At 40.7% G+C, this 22,572-nt stretch overlaps 1 protein-coding gene across 9 annotated transcripts in view; it reads right to left on the bottom strand.

Moving 5' to 3' along the window:
- PLEKHA7 (pleckstrin homology domain containing A7) overlaps window positions 1-22,572 on the bottom strand; it is a 2,079,953-nt gene that overhangs the window by 1,799,846 nt on the left and 257,535 nt on the right. The window lies entirely within an intron of this gene.

The raw sequence follows: 22,572 nt of genomic DNA, 5'->3' as shown, positions 1-22,572 counted from the left end.
GCACGCTTATGCCAAAGAGCGAAGTCTCTTATTGGCTGAGCTTACTATATCCCAGGATGCACCACTACCAGTCCCCCAGATCTCGTTTGCCGCTAACTAGCGAAGACGTGGTCTCGAGCTGGCTGAGCTGAGTAGTAAATTTTACTTACTTTTTTCTGTCAGAAAATTGTTTTTTCCTGTCATAAAAGCTGTTTTAACGGCTACTCTGTGCTTTGTGTAGTGATTGAAAGTTTTTTGTGGAAACTTGTTGAGTGATTGGGTGTTGTTGCTGATTTCAGGCCTCCTTTATCTGTAGGGCCTTTCGGTCAGTTAACCCCTCTCAAACTTTTGGGATTTCAGATCCCTTAGGTTTCTTATTGTTAAACCGGCAGTTCTAAACTGATTTTTTGTAGAGTCAGTTAAGTAAAGTTAAATTTGGATTGTGTGTTCTTACTGCATTTTTGGTCATAATGTCTCAAAATCCTAGGCCTTCGGGCTTCAAAAATGCACCAAATGTAATTTTAAAATGTCAATCACAGATGACCACTCTCTCTGTGTTTATTGTTTGGGTGCAAAACATTTACAGGAGTCATGCAGCGTGTGTCACGCTTTTTCCTCTAGGGTCCTCCAGGAGAGGAAAAATAAGCTTATTCTTAAAGGCTTAATCAAACCCTCCTTGAAGAAGCTCTAGCATCCTCTCCTTCTCCAACCAAAAGAAGAAGGTGTCGGCTCCGACCAGTCCGTCGGATCCGCCGCCAAAAGACATAGGCAGGCAGGACTTCGAGCCGAGGGTCTGCCTCGATGCCACCAGTCTCGACTGGCTTCGGAGCCGATGGCTGGGGCATCGAGAGGTCACCGGCTCCACTGGTCTCGGAGCCGACAAGGTTGCCCGCCAGACACTTCCTCCTCGGCGCCAAGTCCTCCTCGGCACCGATGGAAACTACTGTGGTATTCCTCGGCCGATAATCATCGAGTCGCCTCGAGCCGTCCCTAGTCCTTTGGGGCCATTGGAGAGGCCTTCGAACCCGCTCAGTATCCTCTAAGTCCTCGAGGATGTCGGATTCGGATATAGACAGGGTGCTCCAAAGACTGTTCCAGTCCCCAGTCTTTCAAAATTTGTTTCGCTCCGACCCAGTTGGCTTTGGAGCCGATAGCCCATGCCCATCCCATGGCTGTTCCTCCTCCGACCGCCTCTGGCCGGAGCAGATGCTGTTGGAGCCGTGGAGATCTTAGGGTCGGCTCCGACCCTTACTCCAACCCGGCCTTCGGGTCCGAGTTTGGTACACGGACTTCTTCGGCTGGACCCGGGGTGATGTTTCGGGACCTATGCTTTTGGTTCCGAGCCTCCTCTCGGTGCTTCAGCTATGGGATTGCCGCCTGCTATCATGGCTCGAGACTGGACACTCCCAGGATTCTGGGGTCCAGCTTTCAGGGCTATGAGGAGTGCCTTGGCCAAGTCTTCGCCATCTCTCCGGCTTTACCGCACCTTCCCTGGGCGTGGAGACTGGGTCTTTGGCAGTTCCCCTGTCCGTAGGCAGCGGAGCCCTGGGCCTGAGGTTACCCCATTGGGGTTCCCTCCTCCTGAGGGTTCTTCGAGTTGTCTTTGGAGGAACCCCGAGGAAGAGATCATGCAAGAGGAAGCACGTGGACTCCCTGAGTCTATTACATCGGACACTGATCTTGATGATGCGGAGGGGTCCCCGTCGCCTCGGATGATGTCTCATTTGCAGACATCTTAGAGATCCTCAAACAACGAGGCGGCTGGATATCCAAACCCCTCTGCTGATGAGTCAGTGCTCCTCAAGGCCTTTGGGGCTCAGCCCTCCGCCTCCTGGGTGTCTCCGCCTTCGACGAGCTTCTGGATTTAGTTTGTCAAGGGCGGGAACATCCAGATACCGTGGAACCAGTCCCTTCTCGCCCTAATAAATTTTTGTCTGCCCCACCCGAGAAGGAGTTCCTCACTAAAGGCGTGGCTGTAGATGCCATGGTGGTGGCATCTGCTACACAACAGGACGTGGCAGAGGCTTCAACGTCCGTCCATCCTCCTAATAAGGAGTCTAGGAGCATGGACAGGTACGGGAAGCGCACCCTGACTTCAGCGGCCTTTACTTTAAGGTCTCTGAATTATTTGGCACATTTTACCAGGCTTCAGAGGGATCTGGTCAAGGAGCTGTCAGATTCCTCTCGGTAACCTACCTGAGCAGCTAGCCCAGTCGGTTAGCTCTCAGTTGGCTATCCTTACGCCAACTTCTAACTCGTCCATGAGGCTCATTTCCTATGTGGCCGGGGGCGGTAGAGCAGCAGGCACAGGCGTGGCTCACGGAGACAAGCCTGGCTCCGCTTGTGTCAGTTCATGGAGGCCTTCAAGTCTTCCTTCACGACGCTCCTTTGATGGGTCCTCTTTGTTTGGACCCAAGGTTAAAGACACCCTTACCCGCTGTGAGCAAGAGGGAAAAACTTTATCTGCCGTAGGTGCCCGTTATTCCACTCCCTTTCGGCCTTATCCCAAGGCCAAAGGAGGGGGGAAGATGTGGTTCCGGAAATCACGTAAGTTTTTTCCTCAACAGCAGGAAGATTCCCCTTCCAGAGGCAGAGGACGGGGAAATTTTTCTGGGAGACGCCGTCCCAGAGGCGGCAGAGGGCCCCACAATTCTGGAGACCGCGAGTCCTTTCGTGGCTCTTCAGCCTCCCACACATCATGAGGGATTGCCCGGCTGTGCTGCTCCGGGGCCAGTCGGGTGTCGTTTTGCCAAGCACCTAAAAGCCTGGGAGTCAATCACTCAGGACAGATGGGTGCTTTGGATCATTGCCGGAGGTTACACCATCCCATTCACATACTCACCACCACCGTCCAAAAAAATCCCGGACCCACCACCCAGTCAAAGGGAAATTGCAGCCGCAGAAGCTTTAAAGCTGCTAGAAAGGAGTCATCCAACCGTCCCCACAGACCAGATCGGATCCGAAATTACTCCAGGTTCTTTTTAGTGCCAAAAGACAGGGACCTGAGACCAATATTGGATCTCAGCAGACTGAACCAATCCCACGAAATCCAAATTCAATGGTCACGCATAATCCATTCTCCCATTGTTGGAGAAGGATGTTTGGATGTGCTCCATAGACCTCAAGGACGCCTATTATCACATACCGATACATCAGGCGTCCAGGAGGTATCTGCGCTTCAGCCTGGGAGTCAGTCATTACCAATTTTGTGCTCTGCCCTTTGGTCTCACCACAGCCCCAGGGTGTTCACCAAGTGTTTGGCAGTAGTGACGGCTCACCTGAGAAGTCTTGGATTCCAAGTGTTTCCCTATCTGGACGACTGGCTCCTGACTGCCACCACCAGGCATCTACTAATGGACAACCTCAAAGCCACCATCTCCTGGGTGCTACCCTGGGATTACATTCAATTGGTCAAAGTCTGTCTTGCTGCCCTCTCAGCGCATAAGGTTCATAGGAGCAGAGATAGACTCAAAATTGATGCTGCTTTTCTTCCTGCCGAAAGGATCCAAACTTTACAGGGCCAAGTTCAAGCTCTGATCTCAAGATCCAAAGCCCCAGCCAGGATGGTTCTACAAGTTTTAGGTTCAATGTCTGCCACGGTTCTTTTAGTTCCTCTGGCAAGATTGCACATGAGGATTCTTCAGTGGCTATTGTCAACTCAATGGTCCTTTCAGGATCTTCCCTCAATCATCACATCATGATTACGGAAACATGCAAACGGGACCTTCGCTGGTGGCTTCAGACATCCAATCTAAATCAAGGAAGCCCCTTTGTTATTCCCTCTCCAGTGGTTACCCTGACGACAGATGCCTCCCAGATAGGGTGGGGGGGGCATTGTCTGGGCAGGTTAGTTCAGGGCTCCTGGCTTCCAGACGAAGCTCTTCTCCACATCAATGTGTTGGAGATGAGGGCTGTACTTCTATCCCTACAGGCCTTACATAAGTTTCTTCCTCAGGGCATCATCGCCATCCACACAGACAACATGTCGGTGGTCTGGTATCTGAACAAACAAGGAGGGACCAGATCTTACCCCCTTTGCAGAGAGGCCATGAGGGTGTGGGAATGGGCTGTAGCTACCAACCGCTTCTTGGTAGCGACCCACATTCCGGGGAAATCAAATATATTGGCAGACAAATTGAGCAGGACAATTCTCTCTCCTCACGAGTGGTCCCTAAACCAAACAGTAGCAGCTCAGGTTTTCAGGAGATGGGAGACGCCGTGCTGCGATCTTTTGCAACACCACTGAACACGAAGTGCAAAGGTTCTTCTCCTTGACTCCACATCAAGGGGAACCAGCTATGGATGCTCTAGCACAACCTTGGCCAACAGGGCTACTTTATGCCTTTCCTCCGATACCACTTCTCTCCAAAGTCATTCAAAAAGCTTCTCAATTGGGGTCCGCAATGATACTGATTGCCCCATACTGGCCTCGCCAGGTATGGTTTCCTACCTGAAGAAACATGCGGTGGACGATCCGTGGACTTTAGACCTAATTCCAGACCTGTTAATTCATCAGTCGGGACAACAGCACCAGTCCCTTCACTCCTTGAAGTTGACAGCTTGGCTCCTCCACTTCCGACTTTAGTCAGAAGTCACACATTAGACCCGGAATTTATTCACATTTTATCTTCGGCCCACAAACCCACCACTAAGAAATTGTACCTCAGTAAGTGGAAGAGGTTTGCTATCTGGCTCAACTCAGGGCTTAGACCCTATCACTGCTCCTATCCCAGAGGTTTTGAAATTCTTAACATCCCTGTTTAATCAAGGATCTTCTGTCTCTACTATTAAAGTCCAACTAGCGGCTATCTCTAAATTTCACGAGTCCATGGATCCTCCATTGATGAGTAGCAGACTATGCAAAACTTTCATTAAAGGTGCGGGTCTGTTAAGACCCCAGTTTTTCATCCTGCCCTCCATGGGGTCTAGATTTAGTGCATCGTGCATTGACATCTTCTCCTTGCGAACCGGCTGCTACATGTGAGTTAAAATATCTGTCTTGGGAAACTGCCTTCTTAGTTGCAATTACTTCTGCAAGAAGAGTTTCAGAGCTTCAAGCCCTGTCTATTAAACCACCGTACTTGATTTTCCACAAGGATAGAGTATCACTTAGGCCTAATCCATCCTTTGTCCCTAAGGTCTGTTCTAATCTCTGTCTCCAACAGTCTCTAGAGCTACCAGTTTTCTTCCCAAAATTCTCCAATGAAGCAGAATACACTCTCCATAAATTGGATGTTCACAGGCAATTGCGCTTCTATTTAGACAGGACTCAGCAACTTCGTAAGTCAGACCAGTTGTTTGTGTCCTTCTCAGACAATAAATTGGGTAAAACCATCACAAAAGCTACTATCTCCAAATGGATTAGAGATTGCATAACTCAGGCTTATTCTTCTTGAATAAGCAACTTACAACATCTATCAAAGCTCACTCTACCAGAGCTATGGCTACTTCTATAGCTTTTCATTCCAAGCTCGCTATATCGGAGATTTCTACTTGGTCCAATCCGCACACTTTCATTTCCCACTATAAATTGGATGTGGCATCTAAAGGACGAGCATCATTTGGTTCCACGGTACTCAGGAGTGTTTTCCAGTGAGCCACCCAGGATTCAGGTGCTAGGGACGCTGTCCCATCAGTCAGAATGTAGGTAGATAGGATCACATAACATCTTTTAGTTATGTACTCACCATAACTTCAGATGTTTGGGATCCATCTCCCCTACATTCCTAATACCCACCCTCCTTCCCCCTGCCTTGGAGATCAGAAGAGATTGAACGGTTTGAGTTCTACTGTTTTTATCTTGTTCATCTGACGATGTTATATAATCAGAGCGTGCATGTGTGCATGTATGCGGACAAACTAGATCTGGGGGACTGGTAGTGGTGCATCCTGGGATATAGTAAGCTCAGCCAATAAGAGACTTCGCTCTTTGGCATAAGCGTGCCGAGTCGGAGCCGAGGGATCGGCTCCGAACCCATCAGTCAGAATGTAGGCGAGATGGATCCCAAACATCTGAAGTTATGGTGAGTACATAACTAAAAGTTATGAGTTGCTAAAAGGCTGTAGGTAGAGTATGAGTCTCACAAAATCTATGTCAGAATTGTGAGTGAGTAGCTTAACCAGACTGATGGGTCACCTTTGGAAGAAAGGCATTGCTGCTCAGTTGTATACAGAGCTAACAAATGAAAAAAAAAAAGGGATGAAGGCAATATACAAGAAAAATGCAGGGATGCAAAAGTAGCAACAATGAGACCATCCAAGGATAAGAAATTCACCAATCATACTCAAACTTGAAAAGAGTATGAAAATGAACAAAGACGACCTCAGAAAAAAAACGGGCCAAACAACCTATCTATGAGACATGGCCAGGACAAGAAAACTTATCAGGACATCGACCAATCAATGTCTATAACATTAATTATAGGTACCTCCAACAGTGAGCAAGTAATGGGCTCTGTATTTGAAACAGTCACTAGCTGCATTAGTAATTTAATCAAAATATGGTAAGTGAATATACATACATACAGTGGAATCCTAATTATCCAACCCTATCCATCCAATTTGTTCAGCTAAGTGATACGTTTGGTAAATCTGAAACTGATCATTTCAAAACTACTGTGACAACTGTCTAAATATTTGTCAAATGCTGTACATTAACATCTTTGCAAGTACCAACTTAATCTGACTGCCAGTATGTGTAGCTGGAAAATGTAATAAGGTTGCATCTTTTGGAAATGCACATGTTAGCTACATCTTATTTGTAAATTTTTTCTCATTGTGTGCATAAAACACTAAACACAACTGCAATAATCTATAGTATTAACCCTGTATTGATCATTGCACTCAGTACTCTGGTGGTGCGGTAGCGTTGTCACCTCACAGTTAGACGTTGCTCGTTCGATTCTCAGAGCGTCTTCTGTGTGGCGACATGCGTGAATGGGCGTTCCTTCATTGAAGGTTGTGCGTTAGGCCCGGCAAGCCAGCACGTAAAAATCTACTGCCAATCATTAGCAGACTGGAGTTCTGCTGTGGCGACCCCTAACCGGGAAAAGCCGAATGACACAACAACAACTCTGACAAATAAAGGCAAGTATACAAAATGGCATTCCAGTGATATCCAGACTTCCCAAAGGCAGATATGGGGTAGTGCGCGCGCGCACACACACACACACACACACACACACACACACACACACACACACACACACACTCGCACACTGCTGCCTACAATGACCTGAGGAAAATATTCTTATACAATTCCAGTCATGAACATGATTGTCAGTGTCAACCAGAAATTGAATCAATAAAATGATGAACTTGACAATGAACAGAAGCGCTTAAATACAAGTGTTTCATTTTATTTTAAAATTATTTATACTGTTGTCTTGGTGGATGTTTTTTACTCCTGGATTAAAAGATTTCAACTACTGGATTAAAAGATTTCAGAGCTACTACACGAAGTGAAGTGATTAATCTTTCATATCCAAAAAGTTTTATATATATATATATATATATATATATATATATATATATATATATGTATGCATATGGGATCTGTACAGATCCCCGACGGCACTTTCTGCCAAAGCAAAAATCACTGAACATACATAACCGAAAGTATGCTGGTTGTGCCAGTCGCACTACAGTGCAGTTAAGGGAAAATTCCCTTTTTCCCCACTGTAGTGTGACCTCGGAGTGAGAATATAAAAGTAGGGGGGTGTGGGGGGGCACAGGGGGGGCTTGCCCCCTTGTAGAAAAGAAGATTTAGTGTGTTTTTTGAACACACTTTAATGAAAGCGCTTTCGTTAAAGTGCATTCGGGTATTGTGGATTCGGACTATTGAACTTTCGTTCAATAGTCCTAGATCCATACATATATATATATATATATATATATATATATATATATATATATATATATATGTGTGTGTGTGTGTATATATATATATATATATATATATATATATATATATATATATATATATAAATAATGTGTGTGCATATATATATATATACATATATATATATATATATATATATATATATATATATATTAATTTTACATAACTATCACATCATACGTATCACACAATCATGTCTCTGACGGGGTGGGCAGTGTAAGAAAATAACAGATTTCTCAAGGGGGTGTTGTAAAGCAGATGCTGCAGGCAGAGGGCATACTACCCCTGAAATGTCTAGTATTTCCCTATTTTGCCCACCCTGAAAAGCACTACTGCAATAGAAAATGGCTTCTGTGCATGTGTGTTTATACCATGTTGTTGTATACTGTATTTTTGCAAGTTTTTGCTTTTTTGAAACAAACAGCCCTTTCATGTTATAGTAACTTTTTATACTGATTACACTATTCCGTTAAGTATAATTTCATAAAGTGTTAACAGCTGATAGTAAGATATAAAAACACTACAAAGAAAAATAAAATATCCAGATTGTTATATTTCATTAAACAAAAAATAATTATGACGAACATAAATTATTGTATTGGTACACTTTATACCAGGTTTAACTTTAATATGATATCTTCTCTTTTTGCTCATGTCTTGAAAGAGACAAAGAAATATGGTTTGGGGTGTTTTTATCATAGTTTTACTTGTTTTACATATGTATTTATTTTGCTTACTTTTCAGTATGCATCGTTTCATGTTTTAAGTTTGACAGATTTATTTATACTGCACAAAAAAGACAAAAAGCTGTTTTATTTGTTCTACTTACAATGTTTTTTTTTTACATTTAAATTTACTATAACTCAAGGTTATGGGCAAAAGTTACCAGTCTGCCAACAAACAGGAATTCAACATAAGGTTAACGACAAGTGAGTTATTCCAGACAAGAAGACCAAAATATCAGCGTCATGATGCTTCAACCAGATGTATACTCATTTTCTGGTAATACAGCCATAAATTGTTCACAAGCAGAAGCATTTTGGGTGCCACTTCAAGTACTTAAAAACACGTACAGGTAAGTAGCAATGATCTTGCCCACCCAGTCATTTTTTTTTAATTTGGTTTGGCTAATGATGTGCTTGTTACATTTATTTAACTGTGTTTTATGAGAATCCGTGCGGGCATTTTACTATTATTTTAAACTATATTTGTAAATTTACCCTCTTAATTTTATTAAAATGAGTTAAGTCATTAAAGTGCATGACTGTCTGCTTTCGGAGGCTATGGGGACTACCGGTCTTTTCTGCATGTACACCTTATACAATTACATACCTTGTTTGCACTGTTTCATTTTATGTGTGTCAGGCTTATCTTACTACTCTCATAAAAATATATTTTTTACTCATTTAGAAACATTTACTGTTTCTGATCAGGTAATGCACTTAAATAAGAGTTTGTAGTTTTATATTACCATAAATGAGTTTAATTTCTGTCACATTCCTGATTTCTATTATGTTTTATTAATTTTTATTTTGTTTGCAAAATTAGAAATGTGTTTGAGATGGGGAGGATGTTTGCTGTTTTTTTTTTAATGGTACTTTTGCTGAAGAACATTTCTTGGTTTGCTTGTTTTCCTCTCATTAATGACTTTTCACGGTGGTGGTAATATGTTCTATGAAATTTCTATGTGGATGACCCAGTGACGTTTTACTGTATTTTGTCCTTCTGGGAAGGATTTAGTTGTTTAGAGAGCTTTATGCTGAAATATGAGTGATGGTAAACTTTTAATTTGTCCAATCAGATTTGGAGTTGTAGTGTGGACACTTTCTAAATGCATATATATATATATATATATATATATATATATATATATATATATATATAAAGTAGACAAGAGTATAAGGAGATGAGGTGCATGGCAAAGAGAGAGGTGGTGAAGGCTAAGGATAAGGCATATGAAGAGTTGTATAAAAGGTTGGACACTAAGGAGGGAGAAAAGGACCTGTACCAATTGGCTAGACAGATTGACTGAGCTAGTAAAGATGTGTAGCAGGTAAGGGTGATAAAGGATAATGAGGGAAATGTACTCACAAGAGAGGAGAGTGTGTTGAGCAGATGGAAAGAGTACTTTGAGGGGCTGATGAATGAAGAGAATGAGAGGCAGAGAAGGTTGGATGATGTGTGGATAGTGAATCATGAAGTGCAGTGGATTAGCAAGGAGGAAGTAAGGATAGCTATGAAGAGGATGAAGAACGGAAAGGCTGTTGGTCCAGATGACATACCTGTGGAAGCATGGAGGTAGTTAGGTGAAATAGCAGTGGAGTTTTTAACTAGATTGTTTAATGAAATCTTGGAAAGTGAGAGGATGCCTGAGGAATGGAGAAAAAGTGTTTTGGTACCGATTTTTAAGAATAAGGGTGATGTGCAGAGCTGTAGTAACTACAGAGGGATTAAATTGATCAGTCACAGCATGAAGGTATGGGAAAGAGTAGTAGAAGCTAGGTTAAGAAGGCAGGTGATGATTAGTGATCAGCAGTATGGTTTCATGCCAGGAAAGAGCACTACAGATGCAATAATGTTTGCCCTGAGAGTGTTAATGGAGAAGTACAGAGAAGGTCAGAAGGAGTTGCATTGTGTCTCTGTGGATTTAGAGAAAGCATACGACAGGGTGCCTAGAGAGGAGTTGTGGTATAGTATGAGGAAGTTGGGAGTTTCAGAGAAGTATGTAAGAGTGGTACAGGATATGTACGAGGGTAGTGTGACAGTGGTGAGGTCTGCTGTGGGAGTGATGGCTGCGTTTACATCAAGGATCAGCTCTGAGCCCTTTCTTATTTGCAATGGTGATGGACAGGTTGATGGATGAGATCAGACAGGAGTCCCTGTGGACTATGATGTTTGCAGATGACATTGTGATCTGTAGTGTGAGTAGGGAACAGGTGGAGGAGACCCTGGAGGGGTGGAGATATGCTCTAGAGAGAAGAGGAATGAAGGTCAGCAAGAGTAAGACAGATTATATGTGTGTGAATGAGAGGGAGGATAGAGGAATGGTGAGGATGCAGGGAGTAGAGGTGGTGAAGGTGGATGAGTTTAAATACTTGGGATCAACAGTTCAGAGTAATGGTGAGTGTGGAAAAGAGGTGAGAAAGAGAGTACAGGCAGGATGGAGTGGGTGGAGAAGAGTGTCAGGAGTGATTTATGACAGACGAGTACCAGTAAGAGTGAAAGGGAAGGTCTACAAGAGGGTAGTGGAGACCAGCTATGTTATATGGGTTGGAGACAGTGGCATTGACAAAAAGGCAGGAGTCAGAGCTTGACGTGGCAAAGTTGAAGATGTTAAGATTTGCACTAGGTGCAGCAATGATGGACAGGAGTAGGAATAAGTATATTAGAGGGTCAGCCCAGGTTGGAAGGTTTGGAGACAAAGCCAGAGAGGCAAGATTACGTTGGTTTGGACATGTGCTGAGGAGGGATGCTGAGTATATTGGGAAAAAGATGCTAAAGATGAAGCTGCTAGGTAACAGGAAAAGAGGAAGGCCTAAGATAAGGTTTATGGATGTGGTGAGAGAGGACATGCAGGTGGTTTGTGTGACAGAGCAAGATGCAGAGGACAGGAAGAAATGGAAACAGTTGATCTGCTGTGGCGACCCCTAGCGGGAGCAGTAGAAAGAAGAAGAAGTAGTAGATATATATATATATATATATATATATATAAAAACACACACACATACGTGTGTGTGTGTGTTTGTAATTAGATATGATAATTTTGTGCAAGCCTCAATAAAAACAGCAGATAACACAGACAATGAAAAAAACAAATGTACCATGAAATTCTCACAAATTATTATGCAGAACTTGAGCACACACCCATACTAAAAGCAAACAAACATATTTATTTAAGCAGTGATATCAGTTCCTGCCACTTAAATGGCTGCCATTTCTGCACACTCTTATGATCAGCAACTCTTTTGTGGTGACGACTGTGCCCCCTAGCAGGCTATACCCAGTGCAACCACCCCTTCACCCCACCTTGGCTATGGTACTACAACCAGTAGTGTAGCTGACGCAAAATAAAAAAAATATATATTTTTAGTCAAATGCTTTCTTTTTTATTTACCTTTAAGGAAAATGCCAACATATATGTCCTAAACAGACATCCAAGGCATTTCTGCTTCCCACACATTCTTAAGTCATCTTGCTTCAGTACTGCCCCAAAAAACACCTGTGATTGGCTGAAAAGGTAGAGGGGGTGACACCATGGTGCAAGAAAGATTGAGTCTTGGGCTGTATTTTCGGTGCCTATAGTGAGCTGAGGAATGTAGTGTCCTCTCCAATCAAAAGTGTTCGCTGTGGATACATTTGGTGTGTACAGGAACAGAGATTAGGCCAGAAAAAACAAGTCACTGAAATAAGTAGGGGAAACTTACTAGTTCATTTTGGTACTAGTGCATACATGGACAGACTGCTGAATGGGTTGTTGGGGGGAATGTTTCATTTTGGTGCTTGTGCATACTTGGATAGACTGCTGAAGGGGTCATTGGGAGAGATGTTTCATTTTGGTGTTTGTGCTAACCTGGACAGACTACTAAAGGGGTCATTGGCTAAAATGTTTTCTAAGCTTTAACCAGTGATTAGTAGTTCAATAGTTTCTCATAGAAACACCTTATTTAGGCAAACTTGCTGGTTTTCTCAATTAGATGCTAGCGTATTTTAATTATAATTCTTACAAAGGAACCTTCCTGTGGGAGAACAGCTTTACTTTCAGTAGGGCATGTGTGCAGTTGTGGTTTATGCATCTCAAAATAGACTACTCTGTGTGCGACCTCTCAGCCTCTACCTTCTTTACCTATTAACCTCACCTCCAAGTGTTCCCCAGCAGTGGGAAATGCCACAACCTCCCCTAAGGAAGGAGAAGACAGACAGAAAAATCATAATGCAACGAGAAGCAGCTAAAATATACATCCTGACAATTCAAAATATATCTGCAATGCATACTGCAGAAAAAAGTTTAGTGTGCATTGTGACACCATTTGAACCTGAAGTTTATATCATAATGACAGCTCCTGTATAGGCTTGCCACCTATCCGGTATTTTTCAGGACTATCCAGATATCAGAATGATTCTCCAGCAGTCCTGAAAACACTATACAAACTCAATATGCTGGAGTTTGTTGAAAAGTAAATCTTTTTTTTTTTTAATAAAAAGCATCGCTAAAGAGATGTGGTGGATTTGGAGATACTCTAGAACATCAACAAAAAAAAGTAATGCACCTAGATTAGGGGCATAAAAATATACTAAAATGGATGTTCCACCCTAATGATGTATGTAGTTCATAGGTGTGCTAGGCTAATGGCCCTGGAGCCTTTACAAGTCTAGCCCACAGAAGTGCCCTGGCATCGTGCCACCTGTAAGTTCCCAGTGCCTCTATCAAGTAGAGGCACACTGGAATGATCCACGGGGTGAACCTTCTATTTCCCATCCACTCATCAAAATTTCTCTTGAAGAGGGCCAGTGAGGTGCTCTGCTTGACAGTCTATTCCAGAGCATGGGCAGTCTCCGGGTTATGAACCTGTCTCTCCAGCATGTTCTGTTGATTGTGGTAATGAGTTTGAGGTCTCTGGACCTCAGTGATGTTGCATCATAAAATTATGATTAAATTTTATAAAGTTATGATGTTACATCATAAAATAGACATGGATATGGGTGGGGATGGGTTGGGCCTGGGAGGAGATAATAGTATAACACGAGGCATGGCTTCAGTCCACTTTTCTGGATCACAACAGGTGGCAACCCTATCCTTTTAATACAAAGTTTTAATAGTCAGTGCTATTTCATTGCACACTGAATCATCTATACAGCAATGTCTGCTTTACTGTCTGCTAACAGTATACCCCAGTGGCATAATAAAATACTGGACTCTTACACTGTGTGTTGACTGTTTAGCAAAAGGGGTGTACTGTACTAAACTATATAGGCTGTACCTCTGAGTGCCTTGTTTCAGTTATAAAATGACCCCAAACCTAACAAATAAAAACACATGCAAAGTGTAAGCAAGTAAGCAACAGAAGAAATCAAAAATTATTGGGAAAAAACACAAAGAAAAAATGGTTCCTTGGATTAAATTGCTTCTTACAGTATGAGTCGTACAGCGTTGTTATCATATGCACTAGACATAGGGTTTGATTCTTACATCTGAAATGAGAAATTTTTCTAGGCTTAAAACTGCTCACAAGGGTAGACAGCCTAGTACTAATGTATGAACCTAGACACACACACACATACACACACACACAAAATTATTTTGTTACTGCACAACACAAACGATGATGGGTATATATCCAATTCTCATGCTAGTCATCAATAAAGGAAGAGTCCGAGCGAAAATGATCTTCATTTTAATTAAAATACACATTTTGTAAAAGCCCAGTAATAATCCTAAATATCAAATCCAATAACTATTTATATACTACATTACATACACCTGTGTCATTTTATGATACTCTTCATCCGCATAAACAACAAAGGAAGAAGAAAGGTTTCCAAAACCCTACAACAGTGCCTGGCTCAGACATGCAGTATAATACATTGTGCAGTGTAAATTGTTATTCTGAACATTTGCAGTAGTCATGATTATTTTAAGGTACTCCATTGAAGATCTCAAGCAGCCTATTAAGAATACAGAGTACAGTGAGAACTCATTTTTGTGTGATTTTTCTCATTAGTTTATCTAGGCCACATACAGACATTCAGCGTATTAAGCAACAGGTGCTGAATATTTAACCCTGGCCCCTGACCATATTCCTCAACTGTCCAGACTTTTGCAAAATGTCCAGATTTTCACCTCATAAAATTTGTGATTCTCTGGTAAATCAGTGAGGACCCAACTCATTAGGTAATGACGTACATTTGTATTTCAGACTTCATTTGCTTCAGAAAATGCATATTAATACAAATCTTACTCTAGCAACTCTCTAAACTTTACAAGAGCAACATTTAAAACCTGTCCCTATTTTTGGACCTTTGATCACATTATTTTAGGCCTTGTCCAGACTTCTTGTGCTAAGAATTTGCGTTCATAAGAAGCAGACCAGCAAGTGTGTCGAAAATAAGGTCCTTCTGTGAGAAAATATTAAACTACCAATCTCTGGTTAAGGCTTAGAAAATCTATAATGATATAATTTGGGATGCCTGCCTCCACGGTCATTTTGATTTTTAACTTTTTGACCTCCACTTAGATTATCCTCTTTCTTTGGCCAAGCATACTGACAACATTATTAGCAAAACACTCCAGCAACTAAAACTATGATAGAGAATTTCACACCTTCTCACCCCTACAGCTCGTAATGCCACAGATAAAATGTGCTTAACCTTAAAAATCAAATATGGGCTCCCTCTTGTAACCCCACCTTCTAGCTCAAACACATGGAAAATACTATTAAAATTACTACAAACAGAACCTGCAGATTTGTTCTTCTTGCAGAAATGCAATCTCCTCACTGCCAACTTCTACAGTTATTTTAACTGGCTGCCTATAAATAACAGTCACATTTCTTCTTAGCTGTCAGACGAACAGGTTGTTAAAAATGAGACCCCTCCCCCATAAAAAAAACAAAACAAAACTGCAAATCTAGAAGCCTAACTACACGCAGACAGAAAGCCAGGAAAATATATTACCCAGATGAGACCACATTTTAAAACCTCCACAAGAAAAACCTCTAGGCTAGGCCTAGCTGTTTGGAATCAGCTACCTTCAGAAGTGAGACAGCAAGAAACTTTTCAATTATTTAGAAACAAACCAAAAGCTAATTATTGCAATATATGTTTGCTGTTTAAGAACAGCAAATGCTCTTGATTCAGTGGCAATTGCAAGTGATTGCAGGTCACACTGTAGTCAAATGGTTCTTGTAACAATATACTTTTAACAAATGACAACATTAATTGCATATACTGTAAATAATATTACTTGCATTTATAACTGTACACAACAAGTATTGTTTTTTCTCTGTTAGAGTAGTATGTACAGCTCTATGAATTGCTTAGTCTATGTATAATTTTCAATTTGTGCCTTGTACCATGGCGCCCAGGTTGTGGCTGAAAAGGGTCTGTTGACCAGTCCAATTACCAGGTTATCAAAATAAAGTAGATAAATCAATCGATCAATAAATAGACAACTCACAAGTCTGCTTCTGTATTTCAGAAAGCACGGGGTTATGTCTGGATAAAATTATACAGTTTATTCCAAATGCCTGCAGTATACTGCAGAAGAAAAACGATGAAGGCTGCTGACAGCACAGAGCAGCAAACAATTCCCAAGATGAAAAACCCATGGCTTCTCACAGAAAAAAGCACATATTTTCAGTATTTCAATGACAGCAACACAAGCAACCTGGTTTATACTAGATGGGGACTATTTTTATTTTCAACATCTGAGAAATATAGTTTTCGACAGAAGTGTGTGCATATAAGTATTACAATTCACATACATCCTACAGTCAAGTTCAGAAAAGTAGTGAGCTGAGTGCGTGTTTTCTAAAAAGGAGATTAATACACTTGGCCTGAATGAGTCTAGCTATTTTAGGATGTGACTTGAGAGAGAGTAAGGCATCACAGTAAAATACAAGTTGTACAACCTGTACAAACACACTCAGCACACTGGAGACAGATGGCGTAACTGATACGATAAATTAGTACTTCCATGCATAGTAAACACCTCAGTGCAAAAGTATAAGATGTCATTAGGTAACTGTCCAATGACATGTCCGACATAAAAGGGAAAAATTATTAATCACCGTGAATACAATAAAAAATTATAATTGTTTTAATTAAAAACACTTATACAATCAACCTCTTAGTCCCAGATCAATGAAACCTACAATATTCCCTTTAACCTTTTTGCATAAATTAGCATCGAGTAACATGTCAATATAAAAAACAAATAATATCCTACTGTTAATGAAAAACCAAGCTTTGCTTTATTTATTCGTTGTATTCAAGTGCTACGTTTTCATATCTGGAAAGGTCAGGAATATCAATAAAATATGACTGAAGATGATCAAACATTCACATTCCAAACATGTACCACACTTTAGCTAGTAGTTTAACCCATAATTGTCACACACGTCCTGTTTGGAGTCTATTCTCATGGGGAAGCTGGGTTCCTATTGGCAGATTTCATTTAGAAATGGGCATAGGATGCCAGGATTACACCAAGACTATCTCAGTACTCACAATCCCATAAAGTCTCCTAAGGTGGGGGAAGATTTAAATGGGCAGTAGGCACATGTGACCCACCACAGCAAAGCGATTTTGAAATGCATCAGAAAGTAGACTGGACATAGAATATCAATGCCCTCTGCCAAGCTTACAAAAAAAGGACCCAAGGGAATTTGTGGCAGGGAAGCCCCTTCAGCTGCTGCTCCTAAACAAAACCTGGACCACCTGCAAAGGTCAACTTCTCCTGCAGTACGATAGACTGTCATTTAAAAAGGGGAGAACTGATATCCAGGCCTTAAAAGACAACAAGAATACGAGCTGAAATACTCATTTCATTGCACTTCAGGAGGGGTAAGACGCAGGACAGTAGGTGTGATGTTGTAACATATAGCAGCAAAACATAACTGTCACAAATGGATAGCAAAATAATCCACACCAATCATGCTATACATGCATGTTAGCCTCTATCCTAAAATCTAAATGCAGCTGTGATCAAACTTCTCAAGACAGGCTTTAAAATAGCCAGAATCACAGTTGGTGACCAACAGAAATGGTTAGCCACCCAACTTGGATATTAATGTCTCTATACACAGAGGAACATGTGCACTGGAGGGAAGGAAGAGAAGTAATCATGAACAAACAGTTACCAGTATGGCCTGGCTGTCAGCCAACTGCTTTTCATGGAAGACCAGTCAGCAAGCTGAATGGGCAAACAAATAACTAAACCCAGTGCCATAAAACCACTGTATGGATACTACTTCATCAGTACCTGACTGCAGAGTTAGGAAAAAAAAAAAAGAAAGAAAAATGACAAGTTTGATGCAGCTACACAATGCAGTTATACTTCAGTGAACTATTTAATACATTTAATATTATATATTTTTAACTCTTTTCTCATAAGGACTGAGAGAAATCGTGTAAAAATTACTCACAATACATTACAGGCAGAAAGAAAAGAGATCTTCACTCATATCATCCTGATGTTGGTAAACATTCATTTTACATTATGTCTATAGTTCTGTTACGGGGACAGTAGAGTGATAAAGCAATTATAATTATTGCCACACAGTGCTTGGTCCTCTGGTTAAGGTCCTGTCTGGAGTGCCTTCTTTGGGGCTTGTGGATCTCCTCCTTGTGTTCACATGAGGTTTTGCCACAGGCATTGGTTTCCTCCCATATTCAAATGAAACTGAGGGAGGTGGACTAGTAAGGTCCACACTGCCTCGAGGTAGGTGTGTGTGTAGTGTGTGTGTGTGTGTGTGTGTGTGTGTGTGTGTGTGTGTGTGTGTGTGTGTGTGTGTGTCTGTCTGTCAGACAGAGAGACAAAAATGTTAGTGTGTCCTATAATGGACTGGTGTACAATCCAGTGGTACCTCTTCCCTTATGCCCCACTGCATAATGACAGAGGTCACAGTTATCCTTAACTCTGAAGTGGTTATTGAAAATGATTGGGTGTATAGATGGTTTCCCACAACATATTTGCCAGTCACTTTAATACTGCCATTTCAGCAACTTTTAATCAAATGTACAAGTCAGCAAATTAAGTTCATAAACTCACACTTACTGCCATTTTATTCACAAAATATGTTTTACAGGAAACTGTAGAAAGCTGCATCCCACATTATATACTATTATCTCAATGTATGATAAAGAATATACTGTTATGTGAGTAAGTGAATAGGTCACTGACTCACACTTTCATCTACAAGTCTGCCAAAAAACATTTTCACCTAAAACCAGTTTGATTGCCAAGTTTTGAAAAATGAAGTGATACTCTTCTGTTTAGGTACTACATAACATAATGATTAAATACAATAAACAAAAACACGTCTAGAAACTAATAATACCAAACAAGTAGAAAGTATTGAAAGCTATTCAACTTATAAATATGTCACCTAGAAATATCCTAGTCATGCTATAAATGTGTCAGCTGTAAATGTTATAAACTGCTGTCAGTTATTGGAATTATAATAAACTGTTTCTTGGATTTCTGGCCTGCATCAAGAGTGAAAAGGGTCATTAGAATTGTCCACCCACCTATTTACCAAACCAATCAAACAGATACAAGCCATGTTAGGTTAAAAATCTAAGGCGGCACAAATGAATGTTCAACACATTCTAAAGTAAGAGTAAGCATGTTTTTACCTGTAACAGGCCTTAAATCTGTCTGCCATTATATTTACAGAACTGGATTCTGGATACCAGGCAGCAGTCAGAAGTGTACCTCCAAGTTATAAAGTTGCAGATTCAATCCAAACATAGTCTTAAGGCTATCATCATAGAAAACTTTATAAGCTAAATGCTTGCTCCTTATTAAATAGCAATTAGTATTATACAGATCAATATACCTTGACTTCTGACAGCCTGATCTAACCCAGGCTGATATATTCTGTCCATCCCTTTTCTTCCAACTACAATTATCTTTTCTCTTTTTATATTAAAGTGGCTTTTTTTCAGTGCCCACCAACATTCAACTTCTCTCTACCTACCACTAATTTACTACTCTTTTAATCACTTTACACCTATCTCATGTATTTTATATGCATCTTCTTTCCATCCTTATCAACTCAACTCCACACTGCCATACTGTCAGTGTTTTAAGTATATGTGCCACTAACATATCTATTTTTTTCTTGCCTTCTATACCATACATACTTTTAATATTTTTCTCCTATACTATTACACGTCACCTAAAACTCTACCATTTCCCTATGATGGTACAATGTACTTTTATTTTGTCAGATTGCTAATTAGCAATTTTTTTCTACTCGATTATGACTCTATATTGCACATTTTGTTAGACATCTCTTTGTTTTGTCAATTAGTTGTTTTAGCTTACTTACTGCCTGTATTTCTTTTATTACCCTGTATAATGTGTTTTCTTGTACTGTAAAACTGTTGTGTGTTTCTGGTATTACATTGTAAAATTGTTGTGTTTCTTATATTGTATTGCATGAATCTGCATGTAATGTTTTTTTTAATTATTTTTTATAAAGGAGCTTTTCTCCCTGGACCTCCACTGAAAATGGGCCTCTGGCCCAGTTGGACATTCCTGGTAAACAAATGGAAAAATAAATAAATATTTTATTTATTTTTTATTTTACTTTTGTTGACCGGGATGGTCCGACTGGATACATGTCCATTTTCAGCGGAGACAAAAAGTTACACTTTCATTTACATGCAGATAAATACGCTACCTAATACAAATAAGTAAAATTAGAGATACACATAATCAAAATTAGAGATACACAAAAATACTTCCCAATTGTTTTAGATACACTTGGCTACCATGTGAATAGATAACAGATTCAAAATACAGTGTAGTTGATATTCTAGGTTACTATTACCCATCCCTTGTAGAGTCTAGTCAGGCAATGGGGAGCTTGACTTCATAAGTACCAGTGGAGGTGGAATTTAGTGGGTGTGAGTTTACAAATTCTTTAGACTAAGAAGAAGAAAAAACACCTAGCAAAACAAGTGGAGAATGCTACTAGTTGAGTGTCAGAGAGAACTAGTCTGGGTTATTACAAGAGCACAGCCAATGTTTTTAAAAATTGTTTAAGATTATTTTTGAATAGACATTGGGATGTAGTAAGTCTTAAATTATGGGGAGGGAATTCCAGACTTTTCCTATAGAGTTGGCAAAAGGGCTTCTCCAGCAGAGTTGTTGGATTTGATGGTTTGGACCAGGACTCTATGTGAGGAAAGACAGCTTAGATTAGAGTATGGAATCAGAAGATTATGCAAGGAGGGAATAATTTTAAACGCTTCAGTGAGTTGGTTTAGTTTGAGAAGATTGGGTAGTTCTAGCCAGTCAAGTTTCCTTAGGTTAATGCAGTGATGAGTTCTGTAAGGACCTCCTACTACAAATCTGGCGATGTGATTGTAGGCAGCAGAGAGTTTATTGATCTCACTATTGTTAAGGAATGAAAGCACAGGAGAGGCATACAATAAAGTGGAAAGTAAATGCTCACGAGAGATAGTTAGTTTGGCAGTGGGGTTAGAAAGTTTTAATTCTATACAAGGATCCAAGTTTCTTATTTACAGTCTTTATGGTTTGACTGATATGCATATCAAATCTAAGCCTACTATCAATAGTGACTCCTAATAGTTTAGTGTTGGGAACAGGCTCAATCAAGGTACCATTAATAGATTGAACAAGGAAGGGACTATTATTGGATTGGGGTGTAAGTTGGACTGATGGACTAACTGAGGTGGGAAAAATACTAGTAACTTGGTTTTTTTTGGATTTAGAATGAGTTTCCGTTCGAGAGCCACTTTTCAACTATAGTAAAACAGTTTTGGGTTGTTACTTGTAGGTCAGGGAGATATCCGAGCAAATCAATGTAGAGTCATCTGCATATTGGATGCAGGTGGCCTTAGGTATGACTGAGTAAAGATCATTTATGAATACAGAGAAGAGAAGAGGACCAAGTATGGAGCCTTGGGGAACCCCAACAGTTGAGAGAGCTTATTTTCCCATCGTACTGCCTGTTGTCTTCCAGAGAGGTAAGCTTTGAACCAGTTAAGGGCCGGATAATCAAGGTATAAGGTTTCAAGAGTGTGGAGCAGTAGTTGGTGATTGACCATGTCAAAGGCTTTTGACAAGTCAAGGAAGAGGGCTGAGGAAATTTTTTAATGCGGTTTTTATTGATTGAGTCGGTAAAAGAGAGGAGGTACTATGGTGGGGTCTGAAACCATGCTGAGATTTGGACAGTAGATTACTTAGGGTGAGATGGTTAAGGAGTTGTTTATGAACACATCTTTCCAAGATTTTGGCTATAGGCGACAATATTGCTATAGGTCTATAGTTTGATGGGTCAGTAGAGGAGCCACCCTTATGAAGTGGGATGACATGGGCTACTTTCCAAATGGAGGGGATAGTGGCCTCAGTTATAGTTCGGTTAATTAGAATTGAGATGGGATATGCTATGACATCAGCTGCTATTTGTAGGTAATCAGCTGGGAGGACAGGGTGGTTGGTTTAAGTTTCTTCAGTAGTGATCTAATATAGGAGGTGGAAGCTGGCTGGAGAGTAAAGAAGGGTAGAGATTCATCATTAACCTTAGTTGGGGGGAGGAAGGATGGGGAAGTTGATTAGCCAGGGTCTGAATGGTCTCAGTGAAAAAGGAGTTAAAAGTATTGGCGACCTCTTCTGGGTTTTTCCAATAAGTGTTTCTGGGCGCTTTCCCTGAGTGGAAGAGGTTGTTTAAGCCTGCCCAAAACTTCTTTGGATTGTTCTGGTGCTTATCTTGGAGGTGACAGAAATAGTTCTTTTTATCTAGGGTGGAGTCTTTTTTTGTTGCATTTCTAAGTTGCTGGAATTTAATGCGATCTTGAGGTGCCTTAGTAGTTCGCCATAACTTTTTCTTGGAGAACCTGCAGTGGGTGTATTTCTCTTAAGTTATATGCACAAACTGAAGTACTGCAATCAAGTACGGGCTGTAAAATTGTTTTTAACAAGTATGTTAAAAAGAACAGGA

Source organism: Protopterus annectens, chromosome 9.part0 (genome assembly GCF_019279795.1).
Source record: "Protopterus annectens isolate FY-2018-M chromosome 9.part0, PAN1.0, whole genome shotgun sequence".
Taxonomy (NCBI): Eukaryota; Metazoa; Chordata; order Ceratodontiformes; family Protopteridae; genus Protopterus; species Protopterus annectens.
This window is presented reverse-complemented; position numbering and strand designations above follow the sequence as displayed.